The 13,774-nt window shown below is 40.0% G+C and overlaps 1 protein-coding gene across 6 annotated transcripts in view; it reads right to left on the bottom strand.

Moving 5' to 3' along the window:
* CLASP1 (cytoplasmic linker associated protein 1) overlaps positions 1 to 13,774 on the bottom strand; it is a 269,984-nt gene that overhangs the window by 241,874 nt on the left and 14,336 nt on the right. For 3 of the 6 annotated variants that reach the window (XM_049712736.1, XM_049712737.1, XM_049712730.1), the window contains one exon: positions 3,863 to 3,901. The exons of the other annotated variants lie outside the window; for them this stretch is intronic. The gene's annotated coding sequence lies outside the window, so the exon portion shown is untranslated. The remainder of the gene's footprint in view (positions 1 to 3,862; positions 3,902 to 13,774) is intronic. 6 annotated transcript variants of the gene reach the window in all.

Here is a 13,774-nt window from a genome sequence, read left to right as displayed (position 1 = left end):
CACTGAAGCGGCTGCCTTCTCGGGCCTGCAGGGGTGACCGTGCGGAAGAGAAGACACACATACCCAACCAGGCTGGTTTTAAACTGATCTCAAACTTCAGAAAGCCCTTCGCCACCAGCAGCCTTCCAGCTCACGTTCTCTGGCAACTCTGCTTGCCTTTCTCTCCCAAAGAGCTTTCCCGGCTTCTCCGCAGACGCCCGTCTACCCGACCCTGCTGCTCCCTCCTGACCGGCTCACCTGCTGCTCGCTCAGTAAAGCAGGCAGGATGAGACACCTGGGACGGTCACCAGCGACCCGGGGCAGCCCCCTCCACCTGTTCAGCTGCCTGCTCTCCAGCATCTACCTGCAAGCTCCCCTCTGTTGGCTGACTCCCGGCAGCTGAGACACTTCCTCAAGGCCCCTGGAGCTCACAGGCCTTCCATCAGTGACACCAGGGACGGCTGAGCCCCTGTAAGCAGCTGTCTACACCCGCAAGCTGCACGGAGGCACTCCCTGTTCACCCTGCGGCCCTCCCCTCGGGCCCCCTGCCACCCATCCACTGCAGCCACCCTGGTCAGGAGCACGAGTGACGGCCCTGCTGGCAGACCTACTTCACTAACCCCGCCTCTCGGAGGCATCCCAAAACTGACCCCTCCTTCCTTCCCCCAAATTTCCCACAAACGAGCATGCCTTCCTGCTACTTCTCTGGCTGCACCTCCTCAAGTCTCTTTAACCATCTCTGCTCCTCTCCCAAAGCTCACCCAAAAATAATAAGCATGCATTTCCATGAATTTTTTAAATGCCTATAAAACCGATGCCTCCCAAATTTGAATGTCCGAGCCAAATATCTCTGAACACCAGTCACAGGCACGGGCCTCTTTTCGGTGCCAAACTCTTTACCACTTCGGGGCCTTATCTCTTGCTGTTCCTAATGCCTGAAACATTCTCCTTATGCCTGGGCTGGCCTGGCTGTCACTTCAGCTTCAAAGTCACCTCCTCAGCAAGCCCTTTAAAGACCACTCTAGGGGGTCGGTCCCTTGTCACTGCATCCTGTTCTCGTCAAAGCATTTATGACAAGTTGTAATTTATCGCATGTTTGTTTACCTATTTGCTGTCTGACTTTCCCACAGGACTGTCAGTCTTATGAAAGAGGGGACCTTGCTTATCTTGTTCACCTAATGCCTACAACCATGCCTTGTACAAACATGGCACTCGAGAAATAGCTTTTGAATGAATGAAGTTTGCTTGAGTTGAAAATCAGAAGAAAACAGTCATTGGCAGTCATTAGTAGAGTTCAATTTCTTCTTGGGGAGTGGGAGGAATGCGGGGATAGGAAAAATGCAAAAAAGCATTTCAGATAAAAGGAATGTGCAAATACATATGGACAAAACACAAAAAAGAACAGACTATGGCCTGTTCAAGGGAAAACAAGCCATTTGGAAAGGCCAGAGCACTGGTTCCCAACCTGCAAACACTATTGACCCCTGCCCCTGAGGTGAGAGGGTGGAGTGATTAAAGACTGTCTGAGAGGGACTTCCCTGGTGGCGCAGTGGTTAAGAATCTGCCTGCCAGTGCAGGGGACACGGGTTTGAGCCCTGGTCCAGGAAGATCCTGCATGCCGCGGAGCAACTAAGCCCACGCACCACAACTACTCAGCCTGTGCTCTAGAGCCTGCAAGCCACAACTACTGAGCTTGCGAGCTACAACTACTGAGCCCGTGTGCCACAACTACTGAAGCGCATGCACCTAGAGCCTGTGCTCCCCAACAAGAGAAGCCACCGCAATGAGAAGCCCGCGTGCCACAACGAAGAGTAGCCCCCGCCTGCTGCAACTAGAGAAATTCCACGCACAGCAACGAAGACCCAACACAGCCAAAAGTTAATTATTTATTTATTTAAAAAGTCTGTCTGAGAATTAGTGCAGACACAAGTCATGCATTACCCATGACCTAAGTATTCCTAGCCATATTTTCATACTTATGCAATGCAGCTATGAATCTTTAAATGCAAAAATAATGTAAAAAGTATTTCTAAATTCTTATTTTGAGTTTGAAAATTTTTCTCAATTAACAGATACCAGAAATTCCACTTACATAGAGCCCTGTGATGCTGAACACTAAAAAGAGTTCTTGGGACTTCCCTGGTGGTCCAGTGGTTAAGAATCCGCCTTCCAATGCAGGGGATGCGGGTTCGATCCCTGGTCAGGGAACTAAGATCCCACATGCTGCGGGGCAACTAAGCCTGTGCGCTCTACAGCCCATGCGCCACAACCAGAGAGCCTGCGGGCCATAACCACTGAGCCCGTGCATTCTAGAGCCTGCATGTCACAGCTAGAAAGAAGCCTGTGCACCGCAACGAAAGATCCTGCACGCCACAATGAAGATCCCTCGTGCCACAACTAAGACCTAACACAGACAAATAAACAAATAAATAATTTTTTTTTTAAAAAAGAGTTCTTATTCTCAGAAAGTCTGGCTCAGACCAGAAAGATTGAGCACAGACAAGGCCCAGCAGTCAACTTCCAGCACCAAAGGCCAACAGTGCTGTGGTCTCCAGGGAGCTCTGTACATGTCATCTTTGAAATGCAGAATCACGAGACTTCGGGTGGGCATACAATTATTTACCTTGGAGAGAGCATTAAAATCTGCAGTTCCTCAAGTTATCATAAGAATATTCTGCAATAGGGGGAAAAAGATCAGTTGAACTCCCTCTTCTATCATTCGCCTCAGTGTGAATAATAATTAACTACAGTGAAGTCATGACAAAAAAAACAACCATAATGTATGATGTAAATGCCCAAAAGTGAGTAACAGAAGAAAGTTCACTATATTAGAAGTTCAGGTCATATGAACAGAAATAAATCATTAACGTTGGTTAATTTCTGGTACTAAGATTACATATTTTTCTTTGTACTTTTCTGTATTTTCTAAATTTTTTCTATGATGAATATAGAAAATATGTTACTTTTATAATTACAAAGAGAAAAGTATTATTCAAAAACCAGGCATTACCATTTCATAATGGAGGAAAATCTCCCTTTCAGTATTATGGAATATAATGTATAACTATCAGTGAAGTGTAAAATAAGAAGAAAGACTTAAATTCCCAAAAAGATGGAATTGGTGGATTAGTTACTTCCACAAATTATGTGGTAGGAAACTACACAATGGAAAACACAAATAAGTACCAAAAAAAAAAAATACAGCTCCATATTACTGTATACATACTATAAAAAAATAATAGGAGAAAATAAATACACTGCACAAGTGCCAGATAAGTTATTCATTCATAATGGTTACTACTTGCCTTCACTAGTATTTTAATGAAGTAATTTCTTAAAAATCTTTCAGATATTTTAAATATTTTTTTCTTTGTGAACTATAAAAGTAGAACATAGTTTTAATTTTATTTTTGCTTCTCCTATGGCAGGTTTATAATAAGAAGAATTGCTTCTATTTTTATTCTACTCCTCAAAGATGAAACAACACGGACATACACTGAAAACTGCTGATGCATATTGATAGGTACATGAGAATTTGTTACACCATTCTCTTCACTTCTCTATGTGTTTAAAATTGTCTGGAACTTTTAAAAATCCAAAACACTTTTTAACTTCTTCAAAAGAATTGTAAAGCTTAAGTCTAGGTGGGGAAAAAAATACATAAAATACCTGCAAGAAAATTAGTAATTAACTAAACAAATAAGGATGTGAAACTGCATTAAATTGCATATACATAGTTACACATATAGCATATACAATGTATGACATTTATATACATATAGTATGATATAGCCCACATGTGAAAAAAATTACAGAAAAGAACAAAAATAGAGTATGTAAAAGATTAATAGGTAGCTTCTGAGTAACAGGTTTGAGAGCTTACCTCCTACTTCTTAATAATTTCCTCTACTCTTCATATTTTCTAAGAAGAAAAGAGACATTTTTAAAAGTCTTAAAAGAGAAGAGCAGTTACTTAATAACATTCATCTTATTCATTCAAGAACTGTGAAACCGGGGCTTCCCTGGTGGCGCAGTGGTTGAGAATCTGCCTGCTAATGCAGGTGACACGGGTTCGAGCCCTGGTCTGGGAGGATACCACATGCTGTGGTGCAACTGGCCCCGTGAGCCGCAACTACTAAGCCTGCGCGTCTGGAGCCTGTGCTCCGCAACAAGAGAGGCCACGATAGTGAGAGGCACGCGCACCGCGATGAAGAGTGGCCCCCTCTCGCCGCAATTAGAGAAAGCCCTCGCACAGAAACGAAGACCCAACACAGCCAAAAATAAATAAATAAAATTTTATATATATATATATAAAAGAACTGTGAAACCAAAACTAACTGACAACAAGGACACCTCCCTATTGACTGCTGACTTTTCTTCTCCTAATGATATACACAAGATGGATGTCAACGTCGGCATACCAAGCTGTTACATTTCCAAGGCAGTTACCCCAGACAGGAAAGAATAGTAATAATATAGATTATAGATTCCCAAGGAATGGTCTTACGTAAAAACAGGAGACCTCAGCAGGGAGCCAGCTTATTGGAGAAACAAGGCTCATCACAAACACTAACCAATAGGCTGGCTCCTCTAGAAAGAGGGGACCTAAATTTCCACTCAGGCTAGCAACATTTACTTCTGTTGTATTTTTCAGAGAGCTTCATTTACAGTTTCATAGCTGTGACCAGCTTTTCTTTCCGTTTGTTTACTATACCAATGGAAAACAGATCCTTAAACTTGAATGCCTCCTTAGTGATTTTTAGTAAATATAGCACATATCAATAAATTCTCCCTTTTAAAGTGTACATACTGCCCCTAGGTTCAGATGCAGACGTAGAGAGACTTGAGGACACGGGGAGGGGGAAGGGTAAGCTGGGACAAAGTGATAGAGTGGCATGGACATATATACACTACCAAATGTAAAATAGCTAGTGGGAAGCAGCCGCATAGCACAGGGAGATCAGCTCGGTGCTTTGTGACCACCTAGAGGGGTGGGATAGGGAGGGTGGGAGAGAGACGCAAGAGCAAGGGGATATGGGGACATATGTATACGTATAGCTGATTCACTTTGTTATAAAGCAGAAACTAACACACCATTGTAAAGCAATTATACTCCAATAAAGATGTTAAAAAATAATAAAGTGTATATAATTCAGCGATTTTAAATATGTTCACAAAGTTGTGCACCCATCAGCACTACTTAATTCCAGAACATTTTTATCACCCCAGAATGAAGCCCCTATCATCCTTTAGCAGTCACTCTCCAACCCCCTCTCCCAAACCCATGAAAACCAATAATCTACTTTCTGATGGAATGGATCTGCCTACTCTGGACACTTCATATAAATGGTGTCATAAAATATGTGTCTTTCATATCTGGCTTCTTTCACTTAGCATACTATCTTCCAGGTTTATCCATCTCATAGCATGGATCAGTATTTCATTCCTTTTTATGGCTGAATAATATTCCATTGAATAGCTGTACCACAGTTTGTTCATACAGTTATCCGCTGATGGATATTTGGAATGTTTCTACTTTTTGGCTAGTATGAATAATGCTATAAACATTCCTGAACAAGTTTTGTGTGGGCAGGTTTCCAATTTTCTTTGGTATACAAATAGGAGTGTTAACTAGAATACAGGATATAACTCTATGTTTAGGGTTTTGAAGAACTGCCAAACTGCTTTGCAAAGTGGCTACACCATTTTATATTCCCACAGCAGTATATGAGGGTTCCAATTTCTTTACATCTTCAGCAATACTTATGGTCCATCTTTTTTATCATAGCCATCCTAGAGGGTATGCAGTGGCATCTCACTGTGGCTTTGATGGGCATTTCCCTAACGACTCTGGGTGTTGGGCTTCTTTTCATGGACTTGTTGGCCAATTTGGACATCTTCTTTGGAGAAATGTCTAATCAAATTCTTTGCGGGACTTCCCTGGCAGACCAGTGGTTAAGACTCTGCGCTTCCAATGCAGGGGGTGCAGGTTCAATCCCTGTTCGGGGAACTAAGATCCCACATGCCACGTGGCACGGCCAAAAAACAAAAAACACAAAAAAACCAAATTCTTTGCTTATGTTTTTAATTGGGTTGTCTTTATTGTTGATTGTATGAGTTTTTATATACTCTGGATAAAAGTTCTTTACCAGATAAATGATTTGCAAATATCTTCTCTCATTCTGTGGGGTGTGCTTTCATTTTCTTGATGGTGTCATTTGAAACATAAAGTTCTAAATTTTAATAAAAGTCCAATTTGCCTATTTTTTTGTTGTTGTTGCTTGTGTTTTAGATGTCATACCTAAGGAACCACTGCCCATTTTACCACAATAAAAAAGAAAGAAAAGAAACTACTGCCTAATCTAAGGTCATGAAGATCTGCATCTACGTTTTCTTCTAAGAGTTTTACTGTTTCAGATCTTACATTTTGGTCTATGATTGAGTTCATTTATATATATGAGTGAGGAAAGGGTCCAAATTCATTCTTTTGCATGTGGATATCAACTTGTCCCAGCACCATTTGTTGAAAAGACTATTCCTCACTGAATTGTCTTTGCACTCTTGTCGAAAATCAATTGACTACAAATGTAAGGATTTATTTCTGGACTTACATTCTATTCCACTGATCTGTATGTCTACCCTACCCTTTGTGCCAGTACCAGACTGTCTTGATTACTGTAGCTTTGTAGTTAAGTTATTAAAGTCCTCCAACTTTGTTCTTCGTTTTCAAGATTGCTTTGACTGTTCAGGGTCCCTTGTATTTCCATATGAATATGAAGATCAGCCTGTCAACTTCTGCAGAATAGACAGCTGGGATTTTAATGGGGAGTATGTTGAATCAATTTGGGGAATAGTGCCATCTTAACAATACTAATACTAGGTCATGCGATCCAAGTACATAGGATGTCTTTCTATTTATTTAGATCTTTAATTTCTTTCAGTGATGTTGTATAGTTTCAGAATGTAAGTTTTACACTTCTTCGTTAACTTTATTCTAAGTTTTCTATTCTTATTGATGCTTTTATGAATGGAATTGTTTTCTTAGTTTCAATTTTGGAATTGTGTATAGGAATACAACTGATTTTTTTATATTGATCTTGTATCCTAAAACCTAGTTGAACTTATTAGCTCTAATTTTTTTAATTTATTTATTTATTTATTTTGGGGTGTGTTGGGTCTTCGTTTCTGTGTGAGGGCTTTCTCTAGTTGCGGCGAGCAGGGGCCACTCTTCATCACGGTGCGCGGGCCTCTCACCGTCGCGGCCTCTCTTGCTGCAGAGCACAGGCTCCATACGCGCAGGCTCAGTAGTTGTGGCTCACGGGCCTCATTGCTCCGCGGCATGTGGGATCTCCCCAGACCAGGGCTCGAACCCGTGTCCCCTGCATTGGCAGGCAGATTCTCAACCACTGTGCCACCAGGGAAGTCCCCTTGTGAGATGTTTCTTGACTGTTAATTAAATCTCTTTACTTGCTATTGGACTATTCAGATGTTTTATTTTTTCTTGAGTCAATCTCAGTAATGTCATTCTAGGAATGCATACACTTTATCTAGGTTGTCTAATTTGTTGGCATATAATTGTTCCTAGTATTCTCTCATATTCCTTTTTATTTCTGTAAGGTCAGTAGTAATGTCCTCTCTTTCATACCCTGATTTTATTAATTTGAGTCTTGTCCTTGTTTTTCTTGGTCAGACTAGCTTGACTAGCTTAAGGTTTGTCAATTTTGTTGATCTTTTCAATTTTTAATCTGTTGATTTTTGCTTTCTTCTCTATTTCATTTATTTCTAATTTAGTATTTATTTTTTCTTCCTTCTGCTTGCTTTTGGCTTAGTTTGCTCTCTTACCAGTTTCTTAAGATGGAAGTTTAGATTTACTGATTTAAGATCTTTCTTTTTTCATATAAGAATTTATAGCTATAAATTTCCCTCTGAGCACTGCTTTTACTGCATCCCCAAGGTTATGGTATGTTGTTTAATTTTGTGCATGGAGCATAATAGGTGCTAAATATTTATTGTTGAACAATGAATGAATGCCAGGGTTCTTCTTTTAATTGTGGAAAAACATACATAAAATTTACTATTTTAACCACTTTTAAGTGTACAGCTCAGTGGCATTAAATACATTCACATTACTGTGCAACCATTACCACCATGTTATGTTGTGTTTCTGTTTTCAGTCATCTCAGACTATTTTCTAATTTTCCTTGTGATTTCCTCTTTTACCCCGTTAGTGACTTAGGAGTGTGTTGGTTAATTTCCACATATTTGTGAATTTCCCAATTTCCCTCTGTTACTGATATCTAATTTCATTCCATTGTGGTCAGAGCACATTTGAGTCATTTCCATCCTTTTAAATTTATTGAGCCTTGTTTTATGGCATAACATATAATCTATCCTAGAGAATGTTTCACATGCCCTTGAGAACAATGTGTATTCACTGTTACTGGCTGTGCTGTTCTATAGATATCTGTCCCTTAATGATTTAAAAGAGTCTATCTGCAACTAGATCACATTTAAGAAAAAAATTGCCAGTTATGGACATCTTAAATTTTTCATATTATCCCCCACTTTTATACTGACTACTTATTCCATATATATATTTATACATGTATATAAATAAAAATCAGGTCTCCCCTTTAAAAATAAAAATCTCAGTTTCTAGCACCATATTAAGGGCTGGTTTCTAAGAGTGAAATCTACTAAAAAGGTAAGCAGAAAAGAGCATATATACCCACACGAAAGATTTTCTAACAGGTTTCTGACACATAAAATCTCCAGACTTAGGTAAATAACAAGAGAGCAGAGCATTTGATATGTCATTTGATAGCATGACAGCTGACATGGCTATCCCAAATTTCCCAAGGGAGCTGGGTTACACCCAGTGGAAAAAAAGAAAACCTTATTAAGTACGGGTTATTCAATGTGAAGACAGAAGGTGTAAGAAGCTTGGGATATAAAAGCACAGAGTTTTTCTCTTTTACTGAATAAAGAAGTCAAGCTAAGAAGTACTGCAGCAGTGGTTTAAAATTTGGGTTTCATTTCAGCAATTTAAAATAAGCATAGGTACTTCACATTTGAAATAGCGCTTTCCAATGCACTAAGTGATTATAAAAATGCCACCTTCTTTATTCCCCAACAAAACCTCTGTAAGATCGTTACTTGTCATGCCTATTTCACAGATTCAGAAGCAAAGTAACTTCCAGCGTCCCACAACAAGTATGAAACAGAATCAATATTTGAACCTAGGCTTCTAATTCCAAATCCAGGGCTATTTCCACCAAGTCACAGCTGCTGCTTCTCACCAAGAATACACACAAGTCTCAGTACTTTAGACCTGAGTATATATAACTTAGGAAAAAGACCTACACAGGAAGGATATATCCACCACGCTTAATGTTCCCAAAATAAGAGCAGAAGAGCCTGAACAGAGAGAAGCAACCTGTCCTGGCACAGCACACATACTAAGCAGGGGTTCCAGAAACAAGGAACAAAGGAAGAGGAAGAACCATATGCACCCCAGAAGTAAACCTAGGAGAGCAATCAGCAATCGTTAGCTCAGAGAGCTCAGTATTTCCCACAGATGCCAAAGGGCTGATCAAAAATAGGAAAGAGAGAGAAGAAAAAGGGTAACATATAACCACTGGAGGAAACTAGGTGAATGGTGAAGAGAAACTCTCTGTACTATTTTTGCCTCTTCTTGTGAATCTATAATTATGCCAAAATGAAAAGAGGAAAAAAGTGAAAAGATGTACATGATGTGGATAGGCTCCTGGTCCTAGTTTCCTAAAGTTCCTTAAATTCCTAATGTGCCAGCCAATCTGTCAATGAATTCCAGGTCCACTGGGGAGGGAAACACAAGTGAAGGATCTATTCCAACAGTACATCAAGGTACTTTCCTGGAAGATTAGCTACTTTTCTGATGACTCCTTAGTAGACAGAGAAAAAGGAAAGACTACAACGATGAAATAAACATAAGGTCACCCCTGGGTAAAGCTCTGTCTTAGGCATGCACTGCCATGAAAACACATGCTCTGCTACTGTCTCTCACGCCCAAATCGTTTCCCTTGCTTCTATTCCTTGCTCCAGAAAGATTCAGACTGAAGACGCAGAATCTGATGGACTGGAAACACTGAAAGCACAACTTCACATACGGCTTCCTACCCACCCACCATTCAACCAGATTTCAAGCATATAGACTTTAAATCTGTACTCTACTAAGCTTACACGTAACAGCTAGGGAAATTTTGCTATATTTCTCAGATCAACTATAACAGAACACTGCTATTACTACAATAACCTTTTTACATTCATATTTTATGGATTCAGGAAAAAAAATCCAAAAGAAAAGCACAAAAAGAGATCTGTGCCTTGCCTACATTAGTATGTACTGAACTGTACATACAGATGCTCGATTTCCAAACTGAGTTGTGACTACCTCAATATTTTTCCAACACTGACTTATTCCTACTCATCACTAACATGTTTTCTTTAAAATGCCTAAAAACCTAACTCTAGTCCTACATTTAGACAAAAAAAATCACTTAAGAATGTAATTGAGGACTTCCCTGGTGGCGCAGTGGTTAAGGATCCACCTGCCAATGCAGGGGCACAGGTTCGAGCCCTGGTCTAGGAAGATCCCACATGCCACGGAGCAACTAAGCCCGTGTGCCACAACTACTGAGCCTGCACTCTAAAGCCCGCGAGCCACAACTACTGAGCCCACGTGCCACAACTACTGAAGCCCACGCACCTAGAGCCTGTGCTCCGCAACAAGAGGAGTCACCACAATGAGAAGCCCATGCACTGCAACGAAGAGCAGCCCCCGCTCGCCGCAACTAGAGAAAGCCCATGTGCAGCAACAAAGACCCAATGCAGCCAAAAATTAATTAATTTTTAAAAAAGAATGTAATTGAATATAATCAAATACACATTTTAATACACTGCTGATGAGAATAAAATTCATAACTATCTAGGGCAATTTGGAAACCTCTATCAATAACCTTTAAATATGTCTTGATCCAACAGGTACAAATCTAAGAATTCATCTAAGGAAATAATTTGTTAAGTATTCTAAAATGTATATATCAAGTTGTTCACTGCAGCTGCTCGTGAAAAAGACTTTTAAATGAAAATAAATGTTCAAGAACAGGAAATTCGGAAAGAAATTACAGTACATCCAAACAGTAGCATACCATTCAATCATTGAAAACCAAAGTAAAAATGTGTTCTTATTGCCCTGGAAAGATACCTACAATCAGTTTAGTGAAAAAAGCAAACTAGAAAACTCCATGTTTCTGATGCCCTTTTTGTTAAAATAAAAAGTAGTCACTTATATTCTTGATACATAGAAAAAGTATGGAAAGAAACATACCAAAGCATTAACACTCTATTTTCTACAATGAAAATGTACTATTTATATAATTTTTACAAATACATGTTAAACCCAGAAATAAACCCACACACCTATAGTTAATTAATCTTCGACAAAAGAGGTAAGAATATACAATGGAGAAAAGACAGTCTCTTCAGCAAGTGGTGCTGGGAAAGCTGGAGAGCCGCATGTAAATCAATGAACTTTGAACACTCCCTCACACCATACATACAAACTGAAAACGGATTAGAGACTTAAATATAAGACATGACATCATAAAGCTCCTAGAAGAGAACATGGCAAAACGTTTTCTGACATAAATCGTAGCAATGTTTTCATAGGTCAGGCTTCCAAGACAACAGAAATAAAAACAAAAATAAACAAATGGGACCTAATCAAACTTACAAGCTTTTGCACAGCAAAGGAAACCATAAACAAAATGAAAAGACAACCTACAGAATGCGAGGAAATATCTGCAAACAATACGACCGAAAGGGGTTAATATCCAAAATATACAAACAGCTCTTACAATAATAAAAAAACAAACAACCCAATCAAAAAACAGCCAGGGGCTTCCCTGGTGGCGCAGTGGTTGAGAGTCCGCCTAACATGCAGGGGACGCGGGTTCGTGCCCCGGTCCGGGAAGATCCCACATGCCGCAGAGCGGCTGGGCCCGTGAGCCATGGCCGCTGAGCCTGCGCGTCCGGAGCCTGTGCTCCATAGCGGGAGAGGCCACGACAGTGAGAGGCCCGTGTACGGCAAAAAAAAAAAAAAAAAAATCTGCCAGAAGACCTAAAGAGACATTTCTCCAGAGAAGACATAATGATGGCCAATAGGCACATGAAAAGATGCTCAATATCGCTAATTATTAGAGAAATGCAAATCAAAACTACAACGAGATATCACCTCACACCGGTCAGAATGACCATCACCAAAAAGTCTACAAATAATAAATGCTGGAGAGGGTGTGGAGAAAACGGAACCCTCTTACAGTGCTGCTGGAAACGTAAACTGGTGCAGCCACTGTGGAAAACAGTATGGACGTTCCCTTAAAAACTAAAAATAGGGGCTTCCCTGGTGGCGCATTGGTTGAGAGTCCGCCTGCCGATGCAGGGGACACGGGTTCGTGGCCCGGTCCGGGGGGATCCCACATGCCGCGGAGCGGCTGGGCCCGTGCGCCATGGCTGCTGAGCCTGCGCGTCCAGAGCCTGTGCTCCGCGACGGGAGAGACCACAACAGTGAGAGGCCCGCGTACCGCAAAAAAAAAAAAAAAAAACTAAAAATAGAGTTAACCATATGATCCAGCAATCCCACTCCTGGGCATATATTCAGAAAAGACAAAAACTCTAATTTGAAAAGACACATGCACCCCAATGTTCACAGCAGCACTGTTTACAATAGCCAAGGCGCGGAAGCAACCTAAATGTCCATCGACAGATGAATGGATAAAGAAGATGTGGTACATATATACAATGAAATACTACTCAGCCGAAAAAAGAATGAAATAATGCCATTTGCGGCAACACGGATGTACCTAGACATTCTCACACTAATTGAAGTAAGTCAGACAAAGAAAGACAAATATCATGATATCACTTATATGTGGAATCTAAAATATGACACAAATGAACTTATTTACAAAACAGAAACAGACTCACAGACATAGAAAACAAACCTACCAAAGGTGGGGTGGGGCAGGGATGAATTAGGAGTTTGGGATTAACAGATACACACTACTATATATAAAACAAACAGTAAGGACCTACTGTATAGCACAGGGAACTATATTAAATAGCCTGTAATAAACCATAATGAAAAGAATATGAAAAATATATGTGTAACTGTATCACTTTGCTGTACACCAGAAACTAACACAGCACTGTAAATCAACTATATTTCAATAAAAAATTTAAAAAGAAAAAAAAATGTTAAAAATAACAGTGTATAACTGATTCACTTTGTTATAAAGCAGAAACACACCACTGTAAAGCAATTATACTCCAATAAAGATGTTTAAAAAAATAAAATATAACAGTGGCCCTAACAGAGGAATGCTGCCAGCACGCACACGCACAGATTATCTGGAAGACCAGTCAAGAAGCTAGAAGCGGCGGCTGCCTCTGGGAATGGGATGTGGAAGAATGATAAAAAGGGTGGAGGAAGGCTTACATTTCACTCTCTATCCTTGGGCACCTTTTAAACTTTTTTAACCATGTACATACAGTATCTAGTCAAAGGAAATATACATTTCAAAACATTAAGATGTGCATATTCTTTCTAGTATAAGCATATTGCGTCTAATAAATACCAGAAAGTTATTTGTAAAGTCAAAAAGAACCATAATCCTGAAGCCACAGACTTCACCAGTTACTACAAAGAACCGAAAAACATTTTAAAAGCTAGTCATTCAGCAAATTGTCCGTCTCT

This window comes from Orcinus orca, chromosome 7, assembly GCF_937001465.1.
Source record: "Orcinus orca chromosome 7, mOrcOrc1.1, whole genome shotgun sequence".
Taxonomy (NCBI): domain Eukaryota; kingdom Metazoa; phylum Chordata; class Mammalia; order Artiodactyla; family Delphinidae; genus Orcinus; species Orcinus orca.
The sequence above is the reverse complement of the archived record's forward strand: the minus strand, read 5'-3'. Positions and strand labels throughout refer to the sequence as shown.